We start from the raw sequence: 15,330 nt of genomic DNA on the forward strand, positions 1-15,330 counted from the left end.
AGCCAGTCAACTGCTCCTAGATTAGGTGTGAGAATCCCTGTTAACACAAAGAGTCAGTAACACATGTTTATTTCATAAGATGTAATAGCACTCAGCCATTAGTCCATGGGATACCCATGATTCATGGCCATGTTGTTCATAAGAGAATTGTAATATTTTGCACGTTTATATTTTAGCAGTGGATTTAGTTGAACTCTGCGACCAATAATATTTAAGGGTTACTCATGAGACGAGCTAATTTTGGGGATTGGCTGAACGTTATAACAAAATTACAGCATGGGTAAAATTGTGGTAATATAAGGATTTCTATTAACAGGTTTTCATGGAATTTTCCAATCACCGACTGCAATCTGTTGTTTTGGTTTTTGAAATAACTTCATACATTTAATATACACAATACTGTTTTATCATGTGTAATATTATACCTGTCACTGGCATGTGAGGTCCTCTTGTTTCGGCGAGTCTCTTTGGTCATCAGGCATGTTCAATTAACTTAACACCAATGAGGGGTCACCATGGTCATCAGGCACATTTCATTAACCTTAAACATTAATGTTATTGGATGACCATGATAGCTCAGTATTGCGATTAGGAGGTTATACAGATTCATTTAAAGCTCCAGGTAACTTGTCCTATACCGACGGTCTGTTAGTGGGCAGCCTAAATTAAAAGAGGTCTGGAGATCACTTCGTGATATTTAGACGATCGAGAATCATAATGCACTCTTGCTTATGGAGCCGAGCAGATTGAATCTCATATTGTTGTTTTCTAATTAACCACAAAATGGTTTCCTATAAATATCCCATAAGGCTTTCTTTTGTTGCGGTAATTAATATCATCCTGAAATCGTCCAGACGCCCCAGACAACAGTAAGTAAGCCTTTCTTCATACCCAATAGTCACGTATAGAAATGACCAAGAGCCATTAATACCCCCTAAAACAAAAGAGTTAACAATTCCTGTCAAAAACCTGGAACAGGCAAATATTAATTTGACATGACAAAAAGGGTTCAGTACTCAGTGTGTCTTTTCAACACTTGCAACGTTGATATATAAGAGATTTATAGTGACTTATTTGTGGTTTCATTAGAAAAAAGCAAGTGGCCAATTCTCTGACACTAGATAAACAAAAATTGAGGAACTCTTGCACGAGTATACAGCAGCTGTCGACATATGAGTCCTTACTTACAGACGCCTCCTCGAAAACTATGTGATCTTCATGAACAGGTACGGGCACTGAAGTTTAACTTTCAATTTGCATTCAGAACAGGTTGACAGACACAATATTATCGTACAAGAGCCGAAGGAGCAGGTACAGTTTTGAGCTATTGGTCTACTAGTGACATGTAGGAAGGGGAGCGCAGGTGTGCTCAGTCTTCAGCAAACAATTTCTTCTATTGCTTACCTCATTATGCCTTGATTCGGCACTTATTTATCCTCTAGAGTTGCTTATACGAACGTTTGAATATTTTTCATCAGTTTCTAGCCTCTTACCACTTCTCCTTGTCGTATGATTCTTCTGTGTTCATCCGGATTACTTCATGTCCCCACATCTGGGCGGGTCCCCAATTAGTTTTACTGACCACACTTCTACTGATGTTCGAAAACAGAAAAAGTGTCGTCAACGGCTGACAACAAGCGGGCGTCAAATATCTGTGATCGATGAGGAGAAAAGTCAGAAAATTTCCTCTGCTTCCTGGTTGCTTTACGTCGCACCGACACAGACCTTCGCTTCTTTCGACACGGACCTCGCATTATGTTACTTGAAAATGTTATCTCAGAGGAAACGGCACAAAGGGACGGACTGCTCTGCAGTGTACATTATGAGGTGTGCCGAGAAGGTGCCGTTCTGAATTAAAAGCATATTACTTATCTGCTGTGTGCGATCGCAAGTGCCTGGCTACATCTCCAGGATTGGAGAACGCCTTGTGGATCTCCTGAACTCTCGTGCTGTAGTTAGTGGCACGTAAAGCAAAATAACGTTAATTCATCTCTTGTGGCTTTATCCCGACGTGACGTCACCCCCGTGCCCCTTCTCGGCCGCGTGCACTGGGATCGTTGAGCTCCGTGCGAGCGATTTGCCACAAAACACGGAGCAGTGTGACATCTCTCTCGCTTGTAGCTAACATGTGCTTGGTTAAGTTTACATGATTCTGAGAACATTTTACCGCGTTACTGAAAAAAAAAGCGTGCCTTACCAAGTTCATGATTTCAGATGGGAACTATTACATAGATTTACCGACAAGATTTTGCGACAGACATTTCACCAGTATGGGTTCTTGTGTGTATGCGCCTTCATGTATTTCAAGAGAGGAATTCTCTCGGAGAAGTGCATAATACGAATACTGCATCAGTGTGGCTACGCGCCCGTGTGAATCCGCATGTGTGATGTAAGGAGCCATTTAAGGCTGAAAGATTTGTCAGAGATATTACATTAGTATAGCTTCTCACCGCTGATTCCGCATGCGATGGCAGTGTGTTCTTTTATCGGTGAACACTTTACCACAAATATTAAAAATATTGACGCGTTCGTGCATGCGCACGTGACGCGTTAAATGGAATTTCCGGCTGAAGGACTTGCTACAGACCTTGCAAACGTATGGCTTCTTCGTTGTGTGTGTTCCTGCATGTGTTTCGAGTGTACTTCTATCGGTGAAGAGCTTACCACGAATATGGCCACAATATGTCTTCATGCCTGTGTGAGTCGGCATGTGCTTCAAGAGTGAACTTTTATCGGTGAAGAGCTTACCACAAATATTGCCACAATTTGGCTTCTCACCTGTGTGATTTGGGAAGTGTTTCACCTGTGTGAGTCCGCAAGTGGACTGTAAGATGGCCTCTCATGTTGAAGCACTTACCACAAATATTGCAACAATACGGCTTCTCGCCTGTGTGAGTCCGCATGTGGACCTTTAGATTGCCTCTCAGCCTGAAGTATTTACCACAGACATTGCAGGAAAAAGGCATCTCTCCGGTGTGTGTCCGCATGTGTAACGAGTGTGAACTTTTACCAGTGAAGAGCTTACCACAAATACTGCAACAGTATGGCTTCTCGCCTGTGTGAGCCCGCATGTGGACCCTTAGATTGCCTCTCTGGCTGAAGTATTTACCACAGACATTGCAGGAGTATGGCTTATATCCTGTGTGACTACGCATGTGTATCGAGAGTGAACTTTTATCGATAAAGAACTTACAACAAATATTGCAACAGTATGGCCTTTCACCTGTATGTGTCCGCAAGTGGACCGTTAGATGGTCTCTCCGGCTGAAGCATTTCCCACAGACATCGCAAGAATATGGCTTCTCTCCTGTGTGAGTCCTCATGTGTGTCGGGAGTGAACTTTTTTTGAAGATGTTACCACAAATATTGCAAAAGTACGGGTTATCGCTCCTGTGAGTCCGCATGTGGACTGTTTGATGGCCTCTCAGGACGAAATTTTTACCACAGATATTGCTTTCGTTTGCTATCGTATTTGTATGCAAACGCATGTGCTCTTTCAGCTGGTTGCGTTTTGTAAAGCATTTATGACAAAATTCGCACTTTAGGAGCAGGTGCATCCTTAAGTGTTCCGACAAGCTGCTTCTGGTGCCGAAGAGCATTCCACAGTAATCGCAAATGAAGGGACGTTCATCTTTGTGTTTCTTCACATGTCGCAAGAAGCCCAACTTCCCAGCCAGAAATTTTCCGCACACATTGCACCTAAAACTAGGTGCTCCGCCATCCGGAGGTTGATGATCTGCGTTGCTCACCTCGGGCCTCGATCTACAGTGACAATTAAAACCATGTGATCAATAGTCCAACAGCCAAGTCCACTACAACTCTCGCACAAAGAAAATGCTACTGAACATTCCACTCGCTGACATCCCATTCAGACAGCTCGTTACTAATGAACATCACATTCGTGAGGGTAAACATCATCTGAGGTCAAATTCAGTGGTCATAAATTTCAAAACCTATCACTTGTTACGAGGATGTGGCGCGTCTTTTCTCCCGAATCATAACATGTCGCGCAAGAAACTTCTGACGGTTTAGGAATGCACGAGCTCATTGAAAAACCTTCTAAATAAATTCAGGATATTACTGAAGGCTGTTATATCCACTAAGATATATATTTCAATTCAGGCTTCAATTTGAATGAAATTTCAGAAAAATCTTAAACACTCTTTGATTTCCTGATCGCATTCTTTAGAAACAATAAAATTCTCAATAGCAGATTAGCCTTTCAAAATATGCACAATAACTTTTTTGAGCCACGCACATTCTCTGCATTACCCTCGCTAAATTCCCCGTCTTTCCATCCCTCTATACCTCTCCCGCTGCCCCTCCGTACTCACCTGCCCATCCGCTACCACAACACACAGTGCATCTGCGACCTGTGCACCATAACATTTAGTTTCTTCTCTACCGCATGCTACAGCACACGGCGCTAGAAGTGAGTCGTACACTGTTCCGTTACTTCACGAAAAATACGCTCTAGTCTAAATACTAAATTCCCCTTTTTTCTTTTTTCAGCTGTCATATTGAACTACGAATTCCTTATAGGACACTGGCACATAATATGGCATCCACCTTTCATACAAAACATTAACAAACTTCAAATTACCAACTACAGCAGATTTCCCAAGTTTGGAAAATGAACACAACGTCTTATTCTTATACTGCAATTTTCAGCCAGAAAGATTCAACTGATTTTTCACGTAACGAAGACTCACATCATACTCCTAAAATATGTGACAAATGTCTTTTCCTTATCTTTAATTATAGGCAACACAAAGTTGTACCCGCAATCTCAAGATCCTATTAGACTTCCAGAAAACTAGTTTTGAAGTGTAATGTTTTGTCGTAAGAACGAGTGTCATGTTTTCAATCCAACATTGATGAATCTCATACTTATGAGTGAAAAACCTATTGAGCATTTTGTAACGGAAATTCGAAATTGGACGCTAATATTCTTAATGATTTCAATAAGGAAACTATGTTAAAACGTTACGTGTTGTTATAGAATAAATGTTAACATTTTTAACTCAGTGCTGTCAAATTTCTCCTAACTCATTATCACTCACTTTAACTCTTAGTCTATCTCAATCATTTTAAACATAGAGTTACACTGTTCTAGTGCATTGCCCTGTACGGTTATTTCTATATGTGTCTACCCCTGTTTTACAATTTTTGGCTTAAGATGACGCAGAAATTGGCGTTGGAACTAGTCCAACTACTAATTAAACGGCTGTATTTTAACCATTATAACAGTGTTCTCTATTGAGTAGGTGGACCCATGAGTACTTTCCATTATACTACTATGTATTACATCCGTCTATGTCTCAACTGCAGTCTTCAACAGAGGCCGTATGCAACATGGAAACCCATAATCATGATGGAATACTGGAAAAGCGGGAATATAACAAGCAGATGACGGCACTTTCCCTAACAATGACACTTTCTTTTCTCCTCCAGATATTGCAGCGATAGACATTATGAAGTCTACAATGAATATGGCTTTGGTAGTAGTGTTTTATTACAATGTTCTGATACCCTGAATTTGAACCCAAATGCAAGCTATCATTTCCTTGAATATTCTTGCAAATGTTCTTTTAACACTACAGCTAGAAGGAGAAGGAGAATGAAAATCACGGCTTGAGCCAAAATTTGAATTTCATCATAGTGGATATTGCTGCTACATAAAAGAAGGAATGACATTCCTTCTACTTCAAAAGATCATGGACAAAGTGAATATTTTAGCGGAATGATAACATCATTGGATAACATCCAAGTCTATGCCTGTCTCCCCTCCGCAGAGTGGTTCTACATATTCTAGGAAAGAAGAGCGAGAAATACGAATTTCTTTGTTAAAGGTGAGATCAAGAACATGGGAGAAGTCGATCACGAAGGCCATAATACATTGTAACATGAAGTAGCACTTCCTATTTCACGATGTATGCACTGAATTCACAAGGACCAGTCGAATGCATGACTTCCTAACGAGCAAAGTAGTGGGAGGCTCGATCACGTGTTGTTACTGCACTCCTAGAGAAATTAAGCGGACAAATAATGAAAGGGGGACACTGATTCCAGATATGACAGGCTAAATCTCGCGATCATCACACAAGGTATTGATGTTGACACCACTAGACAACAGGGGGCAGAAAATATGACACTGGATTGTATGTCATACATTTTGTGGCAAATGGTGTAAAATTCTGTAGCCAACCTTCTTCATGTGATTATGTGATTTTTGACACAAGTGATTTATGAGGTTCACAGTTACTTTTTCAATAAAATTATATGATATTTTGCTCTTATAAATATTCTCCACGAACCAGCTACATTGCTGTAACACGTGTCACGTCCCAGGCGATAGATACGGCTTCCCCTCTGGAATGTGGACAGACTTGTGTGAAATATAATAACTCTCGCGAACCAAACAGGCACAAAGTCCTTAATGGCAATTTTGGTGGAGACTGAGACATTCCATTCTGGAAGTTAATACAGAAAGGAGCGTAGTGTTTTTTTCTCTAGAGGATCAGCTGCAAAAGACGTCTGTTCCCCATGTCCGGAGTGGTGTAACTACCTGCTGTCAAGAGCTCTAAAATGCCTCAAGACAAGCCGGTCGTAAAATAATACTGTCACATGATTACAGAAATATGTCTCATGTAATCTGTACTAAGGTTAGGGCCTCCTCTGGGAGGGAAGCACGTTGGAAGCGCCCAGCCAGCATGGAAAGTCAGTAAGGGTTACTGTAGAACGGGCTGTAACGGCTAAGCAAGCGAGTACCCCCATTCTGTATCGCATCACTGTACTATACCTGGATGAAGTAGCAAATTAGCGACAGCACTTGTGAGAACGCATTTAGGCATCTGCGAGTTGCAGGAAAATGAAGGAGTGGAGAAAAGACATGCGAAATGGGTTGCGGTTACTATCTGATGTACAATAGAAGCCGAAGAACAACTAATGGTGTTGGCATTATTAGAGATTCAAAAGTTGACAGTTCTGTCTCTGACGTGCAGAAGTGTGACAATCGCTTGATGTAATTCGTCTACATTGGGGAGAGAAATAAATTATAATTTTTCAGTGGAATGCTCCAAAACTGGCCAGGGCACGGAAACCAAAGATGCCTTCTGGGCACTGCCTGACAAGAAGACCGCTATCTTATCGTTGCTGGTGATATGAATGGACATGTCGGATGGTGGGAAGAAGAACCCACAGTCTATGGCGGACATAGATATGGACAGAAGAACGATGGTCAACAAATTCTCAATTAAGCAGAAACTATCATTGCGAAGACACAGTTCAAAAAGTGTGATATTCATCTAGTCACGTACCACAGTGGCTCCCATCCAACTCACATTGACTAAATCCTCGTGAGATGAAGGAATCTCAAAAACGTCCTAGAGACAACAGTTGTTCCTTACGAAACCACTGCGATGAACATCGACCTGTCATCTGTAAGCTGCAGATAAAGTCACCAAGAACCCAATACTTCACAGGAAAAAGATAAAATGGGATCAAATGGTGGCGCCTGAAGGAGGAGGCCAACGTTCTTGCAAACGTTACAGTGCCACAAATCGCCATAGTTCAAGCGAGCCGGAGTAAACGGAAAGATGCCGCACGCTATATTCTTGGAACAACTAAGTCAAGGCGATGACAACGAAGGATTAACTATGACAGGTGGCTTCGGAATGACGATGTTAATTATGCAGTACGGTTAAAGAAACAGATGTACCATGAGTTTGTTGCTAGATGGAATGCCTACAAAGCAGCCATAGCAAAGTGAAGGAGGTCATTGCTATAACAAAAGCAGACCGGTAAGCATGTCTACATGTGAATCTTGATACATGCGAAAACGAGCGAAATATTTAACAGCCAGGCAAATCGAGGCATCGCAAAACGGACGAAGTCCAACGTTTTTATGGCATCAACGACGAAACAGACAATTTGCTACTCGACTGGCGGGAAGCGCGAGTACACTGGCGGCACTCCATGGAAACAAATTTCAATCATTTAATTTCCATATCTGCCAATCCCAATCACCTCTCCTGTTGAAGGTCCAATATAGGAAACTGACACCACCGAAGTCCATGCAATGTTGAAGGAAATTAAACCAGGCAAAGCCATCTGTTCTAATTATCTTCCGGCAGATTTTTGTTTCTTTCAATGGGGGGATGCAAGAGCAATCTTTTCAACCATATCACCAAAGAAGGTCAAAAACCAACAGATTGGCGATGGAGTATCCATTCAAAACAAGGACAGCCCTGCCGATTCTCCTCATTACCGCCCGATCATACTTCTCAGCCATGGAATGGCGGATTTCCAGTAAATCTTCAACAAAAGTATTAGCGATTTAGCCAAACATACTACAAGCCAAGCTGGATTTGTGTCAAGTTATGGCACAAGAGGAGCAATCCATGCTACAGGGCTGTAGCTTGAGAAACACTGTGAACAGAATAAGATGATTTGTCACGACTTTCTGGACCCTGAGAAAGCCTTCCATCGGGTACCTCATAACCTAATCAGTCAGCAGTACAAGAACATGGCATTCCAGAGCACCTTGTTGAGAGGGTATAATTGCTATACGAAGAACCAAGGAGTTATATTCAAGCTGCCGCAGGAGCGTCCACTGAATTCCGCATAACTGTAGGAGTCCACTCTATTACATCAGACCTGAACAGTCCAATACCATGGACACTTTTCTTTGCAAATGAGGCCATTCTGGCTGAAAAGAATAAGCTTGATCTCCAGCATCAAACTTAAGACTGGAACAATCGACTAGTGAAATATATAGTGCGCCTCAAGAAAAAGAAGAGAGAATACAAGACACTGCATCGTCAAAAAGTTGGAACCCTGCATATTGAATGTGAAGATATATCACAAGCAGAGAAATTTTAGTCTCTTTAAGTATCTTGGCTCCACAATCCCTGATGACTTACTGATGAAGTCAACTTACATATATATAAAACCTGACTGAAGTGGAGAATAACACTGGTTTGGGTATGTGTTGCGTGCAGAGGACGATATACGTATTGGGAATGTCAGCGTATACAAATAAAGTCGGTGAAAAGAGGCACAAGCGACAAACAAGACAGCATAGGACAGATAAAATGTACAATGACCTGAAAGCTGTGAGGCTACATACACACATGGCCCAAGACCGAACTAACTGGAGACAATGAATCACAACACCAGACTCTACCACCAGGCAGGTCTAACACTATGGAAGCAGAATTACAAGAAGCAGACTGATGAATATTCCGTTATATATATATCGTATGGTTGTACAAGGACACAAAAGTTTAGAAATAATCAAATGGAAATATCCAAATTTGACAACCATTCCAGAGCACGTGGTGTCACTTGGTGTAGAGTCTTCAGACCACCGTCAAATGTACGAAGTGGGCACTACTGAACAATGTGTTGTATGGTTTGGTCCTCCACTCCACAGTCACAGGCAGCAGAAGTACGGAAACCCCATTTCTTTAAGGTGTGACCACACCTCCCTTGACCCATTCTAATGCGGTTCAACTTCGACCAGGTTTGGCATGGTAGATGGAATCCCTCTACCTTCTTTGTAGGATCTTCAACCACATGAGCATTAGTGGGTGGATGTTCGTTCCAACGTTGTTGGCACTTGTAGGTCATATTGAAAGAATTGATACCTTCTAAATCAACCCAGGGTGGCTTGCGTGATTTCAAACGTGTTGTTGGTGGATCCTGCAGGGCATCATACAACGGAGAGTTCTTATGAGAAATATTCCGTTATAAAAATGGGATACAGTGCATATTTTACACATCCTATAATTCAAATCTGTATGTTCAAATTATCTCCCCTCCGATATCTAAAACAACCTATTTTCACAAAATAGAGTAGTGTTTTTCATGTTTAAGTGACTTGTATAAATGCATAATAAAAAAATATATAACTGAACAAAATAAAAATTTCAGGATTATCTTTGTTAATGGGGTCTGAGAGTTTGAATATTGGTGAATTTCTACAAATACCAACAAGAGGGGAGTCAGTCAGTGTTTTCTATCCTGAATGGAATTTTGCAGTTCATATACCTGCTTACATCCGTCACAGATAGGAGATGATCAGAATAATCAATTTGTTATTTTCATCACAATCAAGTCTATAAGTTTGAAGACCATGGAGGACCAGCACCAAGTGGTCAGCTCAGGGCAATGAGACATTCGACACTCTTCAAGTGCAAGGAAACTGCTTCACTAATTGGTTAGTTCAGGATCATGTGTCTATACAAACAGAAGTTAGCCTCATCATTAATTATTTAGCTCAGGCTGACGTATCTCTCTGATAATGGAAGGTAACCTCATCACTAATTGGTAAGCTCACAAATACATGTCTTTCTGCTGCCAGCGATTAGGAAATTTTATGAAACTTAAAACCTGCTTTTATATAATTCAGTACCAAATTGACATGGCAAATCTTTTAGACATTTTAAAAGAAGTCATTTAACTTGCTGAATGATATTTGTAGACTGCTGAAATGAGAGTCAGGATAACAGCGCCTGAGGTGTGATATAAAACAAAGTGGGAAGCAGCAGATAAGATCCAGTTGACTGAATTCTTGAGAAGCATCTAAAATCTAGGATATAAAATGGACTAAGCTACATAGACTATGGTCTGTCATCTGCCTTATATACCAAGGAAAAAGAAAACACACAAAAGGCTTGTTGCTTTGCTGGTTCGAGGGTGCCTCTGCACAAAATATGTTTAGGACGAAGAAAACTAATTTAAACTCCACGCAAAATTAGAAATAGGCATTTGTGTGTGCAAAGTATTCATGAACAACATTTTTATTGGTGGTCATAATACTAGATATTCTTCTCTAACATAGCCTATGTGTCCTGTTACACAAGAATTACTAACAAGCAGCAGAATTTGAACCTCAAAGAGTTGATGCATTTGGTCGATCTTCAGTTGTGTGCATAATCCTACTCTCACTAATGAGGAGTGTAAGCTGGTACTGGGCAGTTCTGAGGACCGAAATGAATATTTCTTGCCAGCAGTTGTACATTCAAGTAACCAACAAAGATGTGAGACAAAAAATGAATTAGTGAGTATTCCAATGGCACACCTCGAGTTCAGAAAACATTACTGCATTAAATGTCTGAAAACAGCATATACACTCATTCTACATGGTAACGTCAGTGCCAAAAGTTACAATTTTGAAATAATATTATATCATTACATTATTATTTACCTACTTTACAAGATAATAAATTTACATCCATGAAGAATTCTAAACTTCGTTTGGCAACCTGCACAAATTTAAAGCCTCAGTTTAAGCTGCCATTTTATTAGTTGATACTAATTGTGTAAATTTGTTAGCAATCAACAGACTACAAGCACGTGACTGACAATGAGCACTAGAATGAACAGTAGGAATTGGTGACAATCAGCAAGTGTGACCAAAACACTGGAACAAATATAAATTCAATACCACGATATATTTTTTACACTTACAACAATGTGGAAGTTTTATTTGATAACTATGATATCTAAGATGTAGCACTACTGATCTGAATGTTTCATTTCTACAACACATTATCTGCTTTGGTTTACACAAATGGAGGAATCTGACTTAACACACAAGAGTACAAGAGAGCAGAAATATCGTAAATATAAAGAATCTAACCAAATAAATAAATAAAAAATAATTTTTTAGAGTTTTTGCACTATCGATCTCAGCCATCATTATCTTGTTAATGAAATATTTGAAATATTACGTTGTTTACAATGTACATAAAACCTAACAATAAAGAATTTGTAGATTTAGTTTATAATCTACAAACATGGCTTTTTCTGCGTGTCACTGTTGGTACGAACGTACAAAATTACTGAGAATATCTGAAGGTAATAATTGTAAATGACATTTCGGATGATAAGAATGTGATGGACAAATGATGTAGTGACAGTGAAAGAACGAACACATTTTTCTTGGTTGCTTAAAGGTATTGTAAAAAAATACACATCAAAAATATCTAGCTTTACCAGAGATTCAATAAAACTACATGATGGAACATAAATACGATCTTAGAGTTGCTTAAAATTTTAGATAATTTCAACCAATAGAAATTTTAGATGTTAGTGTTTAGATCTAACCTTTTAAAGAAAGAATTAAACTGATGAAAATGGCCAATTTTGGAGATAAACCAGCTACTACTGAACACAACCATGAATAGGTACAACCTATTCCGTACTGTATAGGATTTGTAGTATACGTACTTTGTTTCTTCTTTGATGTGTGGCAACAGCTGATCATCAGCATGTTCTTCTATGAATATTTCCTCCTTAATATCTTCGGACGGCTATAAGTAAAAAGGAACAAAACTAGAATAAAGAAGTAAGGGAATAAAAATATATAGGGCTAAACATGAAACAGCTGAGGAAATAAATTCCATAGTGGCACAAGAAGAGTACAAATAACTTATCTCCCATTTTTAAAATATAAGAATGGAAAGGAACAATAAAATCAAAATCATTTTAAATACAAAAGAGCTGCCTACCTTGGTGGTACTAAATCTAAATCTTAAATGAACAGAGAAGAAGACTGTCTCCTAAAACACAGTATTTTACAATTTACACTAATTGTTTTCTACAAAACACACAGTTCATCCTTAAAAAAATTGCATTATTTACAAAGTTCTGCTCATAGTATCTTCTGTATTTACAAACATAATCAACTCCTAAACATGTGGAATAAATTCAAATATTACTATAAAACAGCTATTAGATAAAAATTTACATTTCATTTATTTATTGTATTTTTTACCCTTTTTGGAACCTAACATACATAATGACCTGTTAAATCTTAACCTGAGACCCTTTTGCCTCTGCTTTTCAGAAAATTGATAAGGGAGATAAGAACATGGAAAGGAACACATTGTAGGATAGCAGGAGGCGAGAAAAGGATGAATGTTTGTAAATATGAAAATTTAAAATTGCCTACATATTTATGAATATTCAACAGAGTATATGTACATATGGAGGCACTTCCGTGTATGTGTACATGTACGATTTAAGGAAAATAAATAATGATAACCATAATAAATACTATCTCCAAATCATTACCCAATACCATTCCTTCCTTCTCTTTCTCTTTCTGTTGATCCGTATTTCCACAATGACTAGCTATTTTCCTTATCCTCGTATATTCATATTTCCCTGTTCCCATCATTCTATACATGACTTGACTTCTCACCTCTTTCCTCATTTCCATGTTCCAACATACTTTCTCTCCCAAAATACTTCACTGTAATATCAAATAATCCTACATTATTCCTACCATTTTCCCAACAAATAGACAATTCTTATATCATAACCATAGAAATATCCATCAGCACTTTCTGTACATCACATTAAGATCAAAAAACAAAAATAAATCAATGTCTCAATCAATCAATCCATCAATGTCAGTCAATCAACCAACCAACCAATCAATCAATCAATCAAACAAGCAAACAACAGCATTTAGGGCTGTCCGTTGTTTATGTAGAAAAAGATTGTGGACTTGTATGAAACAACTCCCTTGGTAAATTATCTCAATCTTAAATCATCATCCTGTAAGTAAACATTTGCCAAAAATTTTCCAACTTATCTTCATCTTGTGACCTTTCGCACATTTAAAGAACATGACTGATATTTATTCATCCACTAATGTCAGTCCAAGCCATCTTTCAAAAGACATCTCAGAATATACTGTTTAATAAAACAGCTTGTCTCTTTTATCCAAGTCTTCCCAGCCAAAACTTTACAATATCTCTATAACACAACTCTTTTGCCAGAAATTACCCACAAGAATCGGAACTGTTTCTGTACATTACTTCATGTTCTCTAATCAAGTAATACTGGTGACGATCTCATACTCTCATTGTGGCCTTGCTGGAGATTTATATGCCCTCTCTTTTACAAGCTTTAAATAACCTCATAATCATATTAAGATAGCTCTAAATTTTATTTTCAATCCTGGTTATGTCATTACCACAATGGATATCTATCTTTATTATAAATACCTAGGTAGTTACAGAGATCCCCATGAGGAACTTTCACCCCATCAACACAATAATTAAGCCAGAGAGGACTCCTTCTATTTGTGAAACATACAACCTGGCTTTTCACCCTGTTTACCATCATAACATTGCCCAATGTCCATCTTACAATATTGTCAGGTCTTTTTGCAGTCACTTACAATACTGAAACTTATTTACTACAAAGAGCCTGATTAAAGTTCATTATTCATATTGTTTATATATATATCAGGAAATATCAGGAAATCAAGTTCTCATAATACTGCGCTGTGGGACCCAATCCCATAACTGTTACAGGATCAAATAAAGCTTTACCTACTCTAATGCTCTAAGTTCTACTTTCTAGAAATACACGCGATGTAGCCTAATTATTAGGGTCAAATATATATTTCTACATATATGTAAATTATCAACCTTTATATATTATTTTTTGTCGGTGAATGTAAACCGCTTCAGTTTAAGGTTTTTCTTATAATGTTATACTTGATTTTCAGTCTAGCTTGAGCAACCCGTGAGAGTGGATGTGTTGTGTAGTGCGTGCCGTGAAGCACTGTGGGAGTGAAACAGTACGGGGCCACGATTGGGAGGTGACAGTGGAAGCAGCAGGAAGAATCACAAGAATGGTTTGGAGAAAAAAGAAGAGCTGGGAAAGATGGCTGAAGCGGTACTGGTAGCAGCAGTGATACCTGTGCTTCTGGTCATTGGTGGGGTGGAAATAAACCCCGGCCCGAATACCAGTGGCAACTTCAGCTGGGAAGATTTGGCAGCAATCAAGGAGATAGTGATGGAAGTCATACAAGAAACCTGCTCTTTGGACCAGATGAAATAAATGATATGATGAAAGTGCAATCAAAGGAGATAGGGAATATGCAGAAATGGATAGAAGCAAGGACAGAAGAAACAATGAAGAGAAAGTGTAGTAATGAGAAAGAAGAACAGCAGTTAAGGGGGATAGTAACATATCTAGAAGAGGAGGTGCTGATGATGAAGAAGGAAGCAGAAGTGTGCAACAAGGAGAGGATGAAGAAATCCATATTTGTATATGGTATTCAGGAAGATGAGAAGTAAGGCAAAGTGTACATAATTTGTAAGATCATAGAGAACAAGATGAAAATAAATTTTAGTGAATTGGATATAGACGATGTGGAAAGAGTGGGTGAAGCTAAAGTTCGCAGACCAATTAGAGTAAAGTTATTGTCTACTTTCATGGCAGAAATAGTTTTAATAAACGCCAACAACTTACAAAGAAAGAAATTATGGGTAAACTGAGATATGGGTAAAGAAGGAAGTG

Source organism: Anabrus simplex, chromosome X (assembly GCF_040414725.1).
Source record: "Anabrus simplex isolate iqAnaSimp1 chromosome X, ASM4041472v1, whole genome shotgun sequence".
NCBI classification, from domain to species: Eukaryota; Metazoa; Arthropoda; class Insecta; order Orthoptera; family Tettigoniidae; genus Anabrus; species Anabrus simplex.